This window comes from Gossypium hirsutum, chromosome A12 (assembly GCF_007990345.1).
Source record: "Gossypium hirsutum isolate 1008001.06 chromosome A12, Gossypium_hirsutum_v2.1, whole genome shotgun sequence".
Taxonomy (NCBI): domain Eukaryota; kingdom Viridiplantae; phylum Streptophyta; class Magnoliopsida; order Malvales; family Malvaceae; genus Gossypium; species Gossypium hirsutum.
In genome coordinates, this window is record NC_053435.1 from 56,798,435 (window position 1) to 56,813,698 (window position 15,264).

The window sequence follows — 15,264 nt, forward strand, 5'->3', positions numbered from 1 at the left end:
GCGGTCCTATTTCCACTGTAATGTCCTCCAGTTGGTCCTGAGTGGCAATGTTCCAAGATATTCAAAGCTTCTGACCTTGTAACGCATCTCCTAATGACTTGATCTGCACGTATATGGAAAAGGAAAGGGTCTTCCCAAAAGTAGGTATTCACATTAGTAAAGAATCACTTCTTTTGCTGATGTGTCAACCCTTTTGGGATAATGTTAGCGGCTAAAAAATTCACAATGTCTGCAAACCAAGGTACTCAGAATCAGATATAGCAAAAAATTGTTGTTCAGGAAATGAATCATTAATTTCAACTTTATCTAGCTCTTTGGTACTTGAATTATCATTAATTTTCAGCTCCTTTCTTATCGTGAATCTCTAAGTCAAATTCCTCCAATAACAGAATCCATTGAATAAGTCGAGGTTTTACATCAGTCTTAGTTAAAAGGTAGCGAAGAGCAGAATGGTCAATATAAACGACAATTCTAGACAATATTAGATATGGCCTAAATTTATCGAATATAAAAACCACAACTAGCAGCTCTTTCTCCATGGTGGTGTAGTTTTCTTGTGCGGCGGTCAAAGTTTTGCTAGCATAATAGATAGGTTGAAAATGCTTATCTCTTCGTAATCCCAAAACTGTACCTACTACAAAATCACTCGCATCGCACATTAGTTCAAAAGGTAAATTCCAATCAAGTGTGATTATAATTGGAGCATTAATCAATTTATCCTTTAAAGTATTAAATGCCTATAAACAGTCCTGATCGAAATTAAAAGGAACATCTTTTTCTAGTAATTTAGTCAAAGGCTTAGTCATTTTAGAAAAGTCTTTAATAAATCTTCTATAAAACCCAGCATGTCCTAAAAAGCTTCCAATAGCTTTAACCGAACTAGGGGGAGGTAGTTTTTCAATGGTTTCAATTTTAGATTTATCAACCTCAATCCCTTTATTAGAAATTTTATGTCCTAACACAATACCTTCTTGAACCATAAAGTGATATTTTTCCCAGTTAAGTACAAGGTTCATTTCCTCACATCTTATTAATACTCGTTTCAAATTTTTAAGGCAAAGATGGAAAGAGTTACTGAATACAGAGAAATCATCCGTAAATACCTCCATGATGTCTTCTATGATTTCATCAAAAATGGCCATCATGCAGCGCTGAAAAGTAGCAGGAGCATTACATAATCCAAAAGGCATTCTACGATAAGCAAACGTACCGTATGGACATGTGAATGTCGTCTTTTCTTGATATTCAGGAGCTATTGGGATTTGAAAATAACCAGAGAGTCCGTCTAAAAAGCAGTAGTACATGTGCCTGGATAATCTTTCCAACATTTGGTCAATGAATGGAGGGGGAAAGTGATCTTTTCTCGTGGCGTCATTCAGCTTCCTATAGTTAATGCAAACTCTCCGACCTGTGACTGTCCTTGTTGGGATTAATTTATTCTTCTCATTGGCTACAACAGTCATGCCTCATTTCTTAGGAACAACCTGCACTGGACTTACCCAAGAATTGTCAGAAATAGGATAAATTATTCCAGCATCTAGGAGTTTAATTACCCAGCTTTAACAACTTCTTTCATGTTGGGGTTCAGTCATCTTTGAGCTTGCACACATGGCTTATAATCATCTTCCATTAAAATTTTGTGGGTGCCAAAAGAAGGGTTGATCCCTTTAATGTTAGAAATTTTCCAAGCTATGGCTCTTTTATGTTCTCTTAATACTTGGAGAAATTCCTCTTTCTCCTTGGGTTGCAAGTTAGAAGCAATAATCACTGGTAATGTAGAATTATTTCCAAGGAATGCGTATTCCAAGTGATTTGGAAATTGTTTAAGTTCCAGTTTGGGAGGTTCTTCAATAGAGGTTTTTTGCTTAAGTTCATTGTGTACCTTAATACCCTCATATTCTGCTTGTCTTAGGGGTGGTTCATTGAAATTTAGTTCAGCTTTTATCTTACCTATTTCAGAATCATCATCATCTACCTCCTCTCCTTGGGCAACACATAGTTCCAACATGTCCTTATGTACGATTTCCTGAGAAGAATCTTGAGTAGCATGATTAATAGAGTCAATAAAATAACATAAGTCATCCTGTTCTCTATAAAATCGCATGGCATCATAAATTTTAAAAATAATCTCTTCGTCACCTACTCTAAGTACCAATTTACCATCACCCACATCAATAACAGCCCTAGAAGTGGCTAAAAATGGACGACCTAAGATTAAAGGCACTTCAACATCTTCATCCATGTCAAGCACAACGAAATCAACAAGAAATATATATTTATCTACTTTTACAAGTACGTCCTCTATAATACCCCTACGATATTTAACAGATCTATCAGCTAATTGAATACTCATCCTAGTTGGTTTAGGTTCCCCAAGACCAAGTTGTTTAAACATTTTATATGGCATCAAATTAATACTAGCGCCTAAATTAGCTAGTGTCTTATCAACAGTCAAACTACCAATTAAGCAGGGAATAGTAAAGCTTCCTAGATCTTTCAGTTTGGTTGGCAGTTTATTTTGGAGTATGGTTGAGCACTCCTTATTAAGTTCTATTGTAGATAAGTCTTCAAATTTCCTTTTTTTATTTAGAAGCTCCTTTAAAAATTTGCATATGTAGGCATCTGCGATATAGCTTCAACAAAAGGTAAGTTGTTTAAAAAGTTCAAGAAATTTACCGAATTGTGCAACCATGCGATCTTTCTTCAACTTTGCTGGATATGGGATTGGTGGTTTCTATTCCTTTGGAAATAGATTGTCATTTTTTTCAAGTTTTACTTTTTCTCTTTCATTTCTGTCAGCTTCTTGTGGTGGCTTCTTTTTAGATTCAGCTAACACATTCTCACTCCTTAGTGTAACTGCTTTCACATGCTCTTTTGGATTGAGTTCAGTGTTACTAGGTAGACTTCCTGGTGGTCTTTCTGAAATTAGTTTAGCAAGCTGGCCTATTTGAGTTTCGAGCCCTTGGATCGACGCTTGTTGATTCTTAAATGCTTTTTCGGTATTCTGAAAACAAGTTTCTGACACCGAGATGAATTTCGTTAGCATCTCTTCAAGGTTTGGCTTCTTTTCCTGCTAGTGCGGTGGTTGCTGGAAAATTATGGGATGTTGTGGCCTTTGATTTCCTTGGCCATGCCACGAAAAGTTGGGATGGTTCCTCCAACCTGCATTATAAGTGTTACTATAAGGATTATTTTGAGGTTGAGGATTATTACCCATACAATTCAATTGCTCATTTTCCATGTTGTGGCCATAGGGTGGGTTTTTTGAATTGCTTGTTCCACCTCTATTTGCATCGTACTACATTACTGGATGAGCCTGTGAAGAACCAAGTAAACCATCAATTTTTCTATTCAAAAGTTTTACCTGATTAGAAAGCATAATGACCGAATCGATGTTAAAAACGCCGGCTGCTTTCGTTGACTTTATCCTCATGACTTGCCACTGATAATTATTCAGTGACATCTCTTCTATAAATTCATAAGCCTCTTCAAGTGTCTTATTATTGATAGTCCCACCAGCAGTTGCGTCAATCATCTGTCTAGTCGAAGGATTCAAGCCACTGTGAAAAGTTTGAACCTATAGCCAAAGTGCTAACCCATGGTGAAGGCACCTTCTCAATAGATCATTGTATCTCTCCCATGCATCATAAAGAGTTTCTAGATCCATCTGCACAAAAGAAGAGATTTGATTCCTCAATTTAGCTATTTCAGCAGGTGAAAAGTATTTAAGCAAAATTTTTTTGGTCATTTGTTCCCAAGTGGTGATCGATCCTCGTGGTAACAAGTTCAACCACTATTTAGCCTTATTCCTCAATGAAAAGGGAAATAACCGAAGGTAAATGGCATCGTCAGAAACGCCATTGATCTTAAAGGTGTCGCAAAATTCCAGAAAATTTGTCAAATGAGTGTTTGGATCTTCGTCCTGCAAACCATCAAACTGAACAAACTGTTGTATCATTTGCATCATGTTAGGTTTTAGTTCAAAATTATTTGTAGCAATAGCAGGTCTAACTATACTTGATTCAGCTCCTGTTAAACTAGGTTTAGCATAATCATACATAGTACGAGGAACAGGATCCTGATTTACTGGGTTCGCAACAGCCACAGGAGGTAGCGGATAATTATGATTATCAGCCATCTCCTCGATTATGGTTTGAATATCGTCCTCTTGCCCTTCCTCTATGTATTGTAAACTTCGCATTATCTTTGTTCGGTTTCTGCGAGCTGTGCTTTCGATCTCACTATCAAAAAGTAGAGGTCTTGACGAGTTTATTCTAGTCATAAACTATAAAAACTTTCCAGAAGTAAATTAAAAAAATTAAATTGCAATAAAATAAATGGCTAAAGTAATAAAAATTAAGCATTCCTAATATCTCAGTTCCCCGGCAACGGCGCCAAAAACTTGATGTACGTGATAAGTTTTATATTTATTGTTTATCGTACTTGAAAACTAACTATTATCACGATAAAGGCAAGCTCACCTATCGAGCAGTAGTATAGCTTATAGCAAGACCGAAATGTCGAACCCACAGGAACTAAAACTACTAGCATTAACCTTCTTTTTATTATCTAGCCTAAAACTAAGAGGATTTGCTTTATCTAAACTAATTAACTAAACTAAGAATGCACAGGAAGTACATTGGAGAAATACTTTTGGGAAAAGCTGATTAATTTAGACAATACCCAAGTTATATTATTATCTCTCTCGAGACTAACAACGTCTAACCCTAGGTTGATTAATTGAAATCTCTTTCTAATTAAAACCCCTAGTGTTGCATTAACTCGATCTATGGATTCCCTTATTAGGTTTGACCCTAATCCGGCAGATTTATGTCACCCTATGTCTAGGGGTGCAATCAACTCCGCTTAATTATGCTAGATCTACTCTTAGATAGGGACTTTTGCTCCTCTGAATAAACACATCAATACTTGAATCAATATCCTGGAATATTAAAGCAAGAATTAAGAACACATAATTAAGAACAAATCAAATATTTATCATATAATTCAGAAAATAATAACAAGATCTGTCTTAGGTTTCATCCCCCTTAGGTATTTAGGGGATTTAGTTCATATGTGTAAAAGAAAACATTTCAAAAGAATAATGATAACAAAACATAAAGAAAACCCAAAAACCCCTAAAGGAAATTGAAGGGAGATCTTTAGTCTTAAAGGAGAATCCAGCTTCTGAGATGGATCAATCGGCTTTCTTCGAGTAATTCCTTGCCTCCTACTCCGTGTGTTTTCTAGGTGCCCTTCTAGGGTGTTTATATAGGCTTTAGAATGTTTCCAAACCCTCAAAAGTGGCCATTTTTTAGTAGAACTAGGCTTGGGCTCGACAGGGACACGCCCGTGTGACACAACCGTTTAGGGTAGCCTAGGCCGTGTTAGAGTCTACTAAATAGGCACGGGTGTGTGGTTTACCCGTGTGAGGAAGTCCAGGCCGTGTTGATTTCCAACATTGACCCATTTTCTCCGTTTTTGGCCCGTTTCTTGCTCTTTTTACTTTCCTATACTCACCTAAGTATAAAATATGAAATTAAAGGATAAGAGCATCAAATTCCACAAATCTAATTATAATTCATCCAAAAATGTGCTTAAGCATGGGATAAAATATGTATAAATTACGACTTATCACTCTTAAAGGTTGGAGATTGGTCGGAGCATCATCACATTATCCTCCAGCTTGTTTTGGTATAAATAGGAATCCTACCTTGGTGTAATGGCATGTATAGGCTAATGATAATAAATTAGGGTATGTAAATGATTTGGTTGTAACTAGCCACTGGAATGGCTAGAGATAGTAAATTTAATACATACTTGTGTATGAGGTTTATTATGTTTAGTATATGAATGTGTTTGGTTTAATATATTAGATGCAATTAAGTTTGGGTAAGTATAAAATTTTAATGTAAAGATGATACTTGAAAGCATGAGTAAATGTGTCATGCATAAAACTTGATCATTAGATTGATTTATATGCCTTAAATTGGTCAGTGAATATATTGAAGTGTTGATACAGGTGCAAGGTACAAAGGCTGAGAATTAAGGCTTGGAAAATAGCATTATTTTGTCCACACGGGTAGACACACGGGTGTGTGTATCAACTCTGTGTGACACACGACCATGCACACGAACATGTGGTTTGGCCTTGTGACCCCTGCATCTTAAAATTAGAGAAACAGAATACACAGAATTGAGCACACAGTTAGAGACACGAGCGTCTGTCTCAGTCATGTGAGACACAATGCCAAGCACATGGGCATGTGTCCTGGCCGTGTAACTCCTGCACCTAATTTTTGAAAATTAAATTTTCCACATGGTCTAGCACACGGGCATGTGGCTAGTCGTGTGACCCAAGTCAAAGAGTTACGCAGGTAAGGACACAGCCGTGTGCCTCTTATTGAATGCCCACATGGCCTAAGACACGGGCGTGTCACATGACTATGTGAGCCACACGACCTGCCTACACGGGTGTGTGTTCATTGCACTTAAGAAATATTTTGAAATTTTGTGAAAATTTTTTTATCCCGGTTTAGTGTTGAGTCGATTCTAATATGTATTTTGGACTTCAAGGACCCATATGAGGAACATTATGATAGATTCTGGTTTATTTTTAGAAATGAATAGTAAATGACATAAATTAACTATAATTGAATTGTAAACTCCAGTAATACTTCATAACCCTGCTCGAAGATAAAGCTCGTAAAGGTTTAAGATCGGTTGGAGCATCATCACACTATCCTCCAGCTCGTTTTGGTATTAATATTAATCTTATCTCGGTGTAATGGCATGTATAGGCTAATGATAAAAAATGACGGTATGTAAATGATTTGGTTGTAACTAACCATTGGAATGGCTAGTGATAGTAAATTTAATGCATAATTATGCTTGAGGTTTATTATATTTAGTATATGAATGTGTTTGGTTTAATATATTAGATGCAATTAAGTTTGAGTAAGTATATAATTTTAATGTAAAGATGATACTTGAAAGTATGAGTAAATGTGTCATGCATAAAACTTGATCATTTGATTGATTTATATGCCTTAAATTGGTTGGTGAATATATTTGTAACACCCCAAACCCGGCCCAGACGCTATGGCCGAATCTAGCGTGTCACATTGAAGTGTTTTAGTGAAAATCGTGTTTTCATTGAAAACCCTTCTTAAAATAAAAGAAACCCTAATTAACTAAAAAAAACCTTTCAGTTACGAAAGTCCTGCGTAAAACATTTGATTTTTAAAAAAACTTAGTTGCGGAAACGTAGAAAACATACTATAATTTAAGAAATTCATGTTCAACTTCTCGTAATTACAATGAAAATAATAATAATTCAGGAAATAATAACATAATGAAAACCTTATTACAATCTGGTCTGAACATACTTAAAAAGAAATAAAAACTTACATGCTTAAAAGAAACCAAGTCCGAATTCTCTTGCTAGCTGGCCACCCAGAGTCCCTCCAAATATTGAACCTTCTACTGAGCATCACCTGAAAATAAAATAAAAGAAGGGGAGAGTTTTCGCAAACTCAGTGTGTACAACCCTCGATAAAAAACAAACATTCAAAGACAAATCATCAAACATGCAATGCAATCCCATCCAAATTATCCATCCGCTACACACCAGCTCCATTCCCCATAAAACTATGCAGGGATATAAATATCGACCCACCCAGCCCACACACCAATGGTAGCCCGGTTGCGGAACTACCTTCATTTACATATTAGGCTTTAAAAGCCGCCGGTGGATCCACGATTGTCAGGCAACCATGCGATCCTCATATACTTCCTCCGTACCATAATTCCCACCCATATGCAACCTAAGCAGAATATCATATGTATGCATGTCACATCCATAAAACTTACATTCTACACCTAGGGGTATTTTGGTCTTTTTCACCCTTAGGGGCATTTCGGTAATTTTCCCTTAAGTACTGTTTTCACTTACCTTGGCCCGTTAACGAGTCTCGTGAGCTAAGATGAACGAATACTATGCACCAGGTAGGATTTCAGAGAAGAGGAGGTGAGTCATTAAGACCGCTTAAGTACCAAGCTCTCCCTAAATCCAATCCTAGACATGCACATACTCGTTGCCACAGCTTAACCCTTTGACTTGTCCACGGTCGCAATATATTAATTAAGTCTTATGTGGATATCATATACTAAGCCCAAAACCCCTTACAAAGCCTAAACAATTTCACATACCTGTATCTGGCCCATTAAGCCTAATCATATTCATATGGCCCATTAGGCCCACATCACTTGTACATGGCCCATTAGGCCCAAATCACATTTATATGGCCCATTAGGCCCAGTCACATTCATATTCATGCTCACATACAAGTTCCTATCACATAGTATCAGCATTCAGTTTTTGCCTATTATGGGTCCAACAGCCCATCGGGCCCATTTAGCCCATTCCGGCCCATATGGCCAAATCACAACCCAAGTCCACAGAATCGCCTGTAGGCCTCAGGAAACCTACCGGTCTCCCCCTTATGAGTGTTCGCACACTCGCAAGACTACCGTAGCCAAACTTTCGGCTTTTCGGCATTTCGGCTTTTGCCGATACATAATGTGTGTGCAGTGTATGTACACACCTGGTAAGCAAGCGTGATGCGATCTCCTTAGCCCAACCTACAATCGATATCACTCAAAGATTAATCTTACATACTTATCGAATACTTTACCAAAAGCTAGAATCTCACCTTAACCTTACCTTGCCCGATAAGTATAACAACCCCTTCACTAACCACGATCAACTCCTAGATCTACACCAATTGTAACTATTAAAACCAGAATAATAGGTGACTCGTATCCAACACAAGTCCCTTTACCTTACTATGGCTATTCGGCCAACCTTAGCCAATGGATGAGGAATACTTACCAAAACTGCAAACACCTAAAAAGCAATTTGACAGAGAGCTAAGATCCGAGATCCGATATTAATTCTACTAGATTCGGTCAAAGAGTATTCAGCCCTTGAAAGATTTGGCTTTTCGGCTTTTCAAACTTAGTATGGTGAATAAGGTTTAATTGGTACATATTAAAGAAGAAGAGTAGAAGAAGAAATTGGCTGAGTGAAATAAAGAAAATTGTGTAGAGAAGAATAAAAATCGGCAAGAAGAAAAGAAAGAAAAATAAAAGGGTTTTTGGCTTTTTGGATCTTGAAAAGAAAAGGGTTTTCAGCTTTTGGAGAAAGGGGTTTCTGGCAACAAGGTGAAAAAGAATTTCGGCAGTAGCCTGGTAACCCTATATTCAAACCCTATTTATAGCCCTTATAGCTGAATTTTCCATGCCCAATTCCCAATTCGACTCCATCACTTCTCCCTTCTCATCTCCTCGTTTTTCTCCCTGATAACCCCTTGATCCTTTCCTTAATTTTCTCTTCTGAACACTCCCCTTAGAATCCATCTTCATGCCACTTCCATCCTTCTAGAAGGCCAAAATTAAACTTCTAAAACACAAAACTAGGACTCAAACCTTGGACCTCGTTGCTAGCTACTAACGCCACCTCCCTGCATTCTAAGTGGCGTCACTTAGCCACTCTTCCACAAGGCTTTTTTATGCTATTTTTCCCCTATTTTTATTTAAAAGCCCACCCCTAATTCTTTTAATAATTAAACTATAATTTCAGTTATTCCTAGGTCCAAACTCAAACCTTTATTAAGACCTACTATAATTATCACATGGCTAGGAACATAAAATACAATTTTTATCAAAACCGAAAACAAAGAAAGTTTAGGATTTTGGGATTTTTGGGGCGTTACAACTCTACCCCCTAAAAGAAATTTCTTCCTTGAAATTTCCAACTACTAACATAGACTACCACACCACACTCCAACTTAGGTAAATAGCACACTATGGGTAAATATGTACCGTTATTCGCCTATGGAGCGTCTTCATCCTCTTGACGACGTGCTGCATAGACCAAAGCTAGCTGCCTCGCCTCAGCATGATCAGTACCTCTGCCTGGTGCTCTACGACCCAAACCATTTCCACCCCTAGCCTGATCACGACGTCTCGGCAGTAGCTGACCACCCCTCGGTGGCTGTACACCACCTCAGTCCACGACTGGCACCTGAGCTGACATTCTAGGGCAATTGCTGATCCTATGCTCCATAGATCCACAAGCTAGATAAGCTACCGTCCTCTTCCAACACTCGCCTACATGACCTTTCCCACAATCAACACAAAGTGTGTAACACCCCTATCCCGTAACCGTCGCCAGAATAGGTAAGGGGCATTACCGGACTTGTAACTCATGTCAGAACAGTAAAATTTTGAACTTTTTCTTGAAATAAAGATCGTTCATTTAAATAAGTACTAAGCACAACCAGGGGTAAAATTTAAACTTCACTAAGTAAACATTCAAAAGAACTCATTTTCGCATGGCTTATATACATCAACCAAAAATATTCTTCCGCCACTAGTCTATTCTATACATGCCATAAAATAATTCTAAACATAACAGTAACAAGCAGTGGATGGTGATAGTGTGACTAGTTGCTGACGATCCCCGAGCCTGTAGCTTCGCAATGAGATCTATAAAACAGAGAAAACAAAGTAAACGGAGTAAGCATTACAATGTTTAGTAAGTTTTAAGCAGTGTCAACAGATAACAATCGAATTATAACATAGTTGTTCCTATTTTTATTTCACTCTTCCTTCGGGCATACCATCCCTTTACCGAATATGCACATCTCATCATATACAATAGGCAGATAAACTTTCACATAAAAGTGAGCTCATGTGACATAGATATATTGTATGATTTCACATAACCTCTCACACTGATCCGATGTCACATAATCATAGGAATAGTCTCGTAGATTGCTCTCGTATGCATCACATAACTACCTTATGATTTAGTTCAAATCAAGCTCACATATAAACTTGGAGTACATACCTGTTTAACCTTTCGCATTGAATATATTTATAAGCAATTCTTATTACGAAGTCTTATAGCCTTAACCTCTACTCGGATTATCGGTGAGACCTTTAGCTCAGACGAAATCTCCACACGAAGTTATCGGGTCTTACCCGGACAAAATCTCCACACGTAGTCATCGGGTCTTACCCGGACATAATCTCCACACGTAGTCATCGGGTCTTATCCGGAATATATTTCCAAGTTTCATGTACATTTAATCACATGTTACAACATTCACATCGACTGTCATATTTGTAATTCATTTGCCTCATCAAATATCTAATAATACACACCTTTCACATTGGTCGTTCGGCCACAATATACGCACATCGCCTACATATTTCACACTAGCCATTCGACTTTACCACATATACATATCTCATATATATATATATATATTTCACATTGACCATTCAGCTTTACCACATATACATTTCTCATACATATTTCACATTAGCCATTCGGCTTTACCACATATATGCATGTTCATATTCACCACATTGGCCATTCGGCCTTATCACACATATGCATGCTCACATTCATCACATTGGCCATTCGGCCTTATCACATATATGCATGCTCACATTCATCACATTGGCCATTCGACCTTATCACATATATGCATGTTCACATTCATCACATTGGCCATTCGGCCTTATCTCATATATACACATTCACATTCATCACATAAAATCCTAAATCAAAACATAAATTTTCATGTATTCACATCACAATTATCCAAATATACTTCACATACCACATATACTATCATGTATACACTTTGTCTTGGCCGAATCTACATCAATCGTTTTCCAGTGAATAATTCAATTTCACGCCATACTATCATTTCATAATCGAATACTCATAAACTTACAATTTCCCAAATTTTAATATCAAAGATCCGTCTAACACTCAAATATCATTTTACAATATCACGATTTAGAATTCACGTATGGGTTTAATCAATAGCTTATGAGCAACTAAAACAAGTTTTATCCATGTTTACAACAAAATCACATATTCACTACGAGCTGTTTTCCTGAGCAATAGTCACTAAATTATTTATAACTGGAGCTACAAAACTCCAAATCACTTGCCGTTAATTTTCCCTGAATATAGACTCATATATCTTCCATCCATAAAATTTAAAAAATTTTAGGTTTGGCCAATCAATACCATATTTTTCTTAAAGTTTCCCCTGTTTCACTGTTTGACTAATCTGACCAGTCTTCACTACGAATCAAATTTCTCATTGTACAGAATTCAAAATATGTTCTATTTGATTTCATGTGAAACTAGACTCATTAAGGAGTCTAAGCATATAAAGTTTATCTTATAACCATTTTTGTACAAATTATAATGATTTTCTAGAAACAGAACAGGGAATTTCGGAGTCATTCTGACACTGTCTCACACAACTTTAAATATCTCTTTATAGGAAATTTATTTGCTTACACGGTCTCTTTTATAAGAAACTAGACTAATTAAGCTTGATTTCACATTTTATTCAGCCTATAATTCCACACCAACAATTTATAGTGATTTTCTAAAATCACGTTACTGCTGCTGTCCTAAGCAAATTATTACAATTTGCTCTTAAATTTCCAAGTCCAAACACTTATGAACTTACCATTTGAGTTTAAGACATATCATGGCCACATCATATCTTATTAAATCAACTCATTATGTCCTATTATGATTTAATTTACTCAACGTTTAATCACTTAAAACTTACCTCGGAAGTGGTCGACGATTAGATGTCCACGGCTATTCGTTTACTTTCTCTTTTCCCCTATCTGACTTTGATCCTCTTTGCTCTTAAGCTTAAGTAAAACAATAGATTGCTTAAGTACTTAACTAATATTATTCACTTAACAATCACATTTGGCAATCACATATCATTTAATCTTTGATTAACCAATTTAACACATACCAAAATCCAATCATACATCTAACCTTTATCTCAATACCAAACCGAGTTATAAGATCATACATTATACTAAGCATATCATTAAACATACCTATTCAATTTAGCTAATTTCATAGCCGATTAATCACCTTACCCCACATTACTCAATGCCGAATATTAACCCAACATCACAAGCATAATCACCATGAAACTTACCTTAATACACATTTTATCCCATTGCCGAATACATATATATATCATCAAACAAATATTTATTCACATAACAACAATTCAAGCACATCAAAGCATAGTCGAATGTATCATTCTTCTTAAATTCAAAAATAAATACATGGGCTAACTTCAAAATCTATTTAACAACTCAACTTTATAAACACATATTCGGCTAGGAAGAAATATTGATAATTTAACAGCCTTAGCTTAACATATATATATACAACCTAAATCCCTTTCTTAACTCGTGATTCACTAACTCGGGAGTTATTTTCTAACAAATTTTAACTTACTCTAATACCGAATGCTACTCAAGCTTTAAGCTCATGTCCTTTCATTATTAAGCAAATGTTATAACATAACTAACATCCCTTTTTCAATTTGAACATCAACACATAAAGAAATTAAACACAAAGATTCATAGCCGAAACCTATACATAACATCATTCAAGGTTTAATCCCCTAAATTCATGCACAAAGCCGAACCTATTGAGAGATGTATATAAAACAATATCTAGTTAGTACATTCAAGCACCTACGGCATTCCCTTCAATTTAATACTAAGACAAACCAAAAGATTTATTCATGTAAATTCAAAAATTTCAAGTTCATCTCTTTCACATATAAATACCAAAAATTAAGTATTTACTAGCTTAAACTCTATTAAACCTTAAAACATCAATCTATCCCTACCATTTTCCCCCATGGCCGAATGCTCAAGACACCATAAAACTAAAAATTTTGTCATGGGCTATGTAATGAACTTAATATCTAACTCAAAATATGCTAAAAAATCCATAAGCTAACATGAATTTCTCACCTTATTTATGACTTAGAATCACCGAATGGTTGCTCCCTCTCTCCCACTTAGAATCGGCCAAGAAGAAATAAGAATAAAGACTTGTTTCTTTCACCCCTTTCCTTCTTTTCTTTACTTTTTTTCTAACCTTTTATTTTATTCTTTCTCCCATAAAACACTAACACCAAATGTTTATAATAGGCTTTAACTTTTAGCATGGCCGGCCACCATCTTGTTCTTTGGTTAATTTGACATGCAAGTACAATTATTTTGCAACATGCATAAATAGGCCACTTTACAATTGCCTAGCACACTTCTAAATTTTCTCACATAAGTCCTATTTACTAAAATTCACCTACAATTAAACAAAATTCAAATATGAAATTTTCACACATGCATATATACATATAATAAGCATCAAATATGACAGCTAATTATTTTTATGACTCGATTTTGTGGTCCCGAAACCACTTCCCGACTAGGGTCACATTAGGGGTGTCACAAAGTGGTACCCATGGATTAACAGTAAGGGGCCCTGCTCTATCTGGCCCATTAACTCTGGACCTAACCCTAGGCATCTGTCCAACACTAGGAGTCTCAGCCTCCTTTTTACTCTTACCCCTTTTTTTTCTCGATTTAAGCACTCAGTACTCTTTACCTCCTCCGCTATCTTTACCTTCTCCACCAACTCCAAGAAAACTCGCTCCCTTTGTGGAGCTATCAGTGCCCTGAGGCTATCTCTAAGTCCATCCTCAAACCTAACGCAACGTTCATACTCCGTTGCCACCATTACTCTTGCATACCTACTAAGGCGTAGAAACTTCGCCTCATACTCCGCCACCGATTTGTTTCCTTGGGTCAGGTTCAGGAACTCCTTCCTTCTAGCATCCACATAGCTTGCACCCACATACTTCCCTTGGAAAGTAGCTTTGAAGAAATCCCAAGTGACCCGCTCAGGTTGGGTGCCCTCTTTCATTGTCAACCACCACAGGTAGGTTTCTTCCCTTAATAGTGACACAGCTCCTTTCAGCTTTTGTTTCGGTGAGCAGTCCAAATCCTCCATTATTCTTTCAATGGCCTCTAACCAATATTCAGCCACGTTAGGAGCCACACCAGCCACGCCTTTAAAGATCTCAGCCCCGTTCAATTGAAGTTGCTCCGGAATAGACCTCTAATTTTCGCTGCCATTATTGGGCCCAGCGACCCTTTCCAAAATCCACAGCATTTCCTGGGACAATGCATCTTCTCCTGCGATCCGATCATACTGTCCATTCCTAGCCACAGGTAAGGTCGGAGCCTCTTCTACTCCAACATCAAGCATATGGCCCGATGTCGACGATTCAGCCCTAACACTTCTACGGCCTCGGTCACGACCCCTTGCACCTC

General features: G+C 36.9%; 1 non-coding gene across 1 annotated transcript; it reads left to right on the plus strand.

The window, feature by feature from the left end:
- The first annotated feature begins 3,593 nt into the window (after positions 1-3,593).
- On the plus strand, positions 3,594-3,700 carry LOC121211669 (small nucleolar RNA R71). The gene has a single exon (XR_005906888.1). It is a non-coding gene; the product is annotated as a small nucleolar RNA R71 (small nucleolar RNA).
- The last annotated feature ends 11,564 nt before the right edge of the window (positions 3,701-15,264 follow it).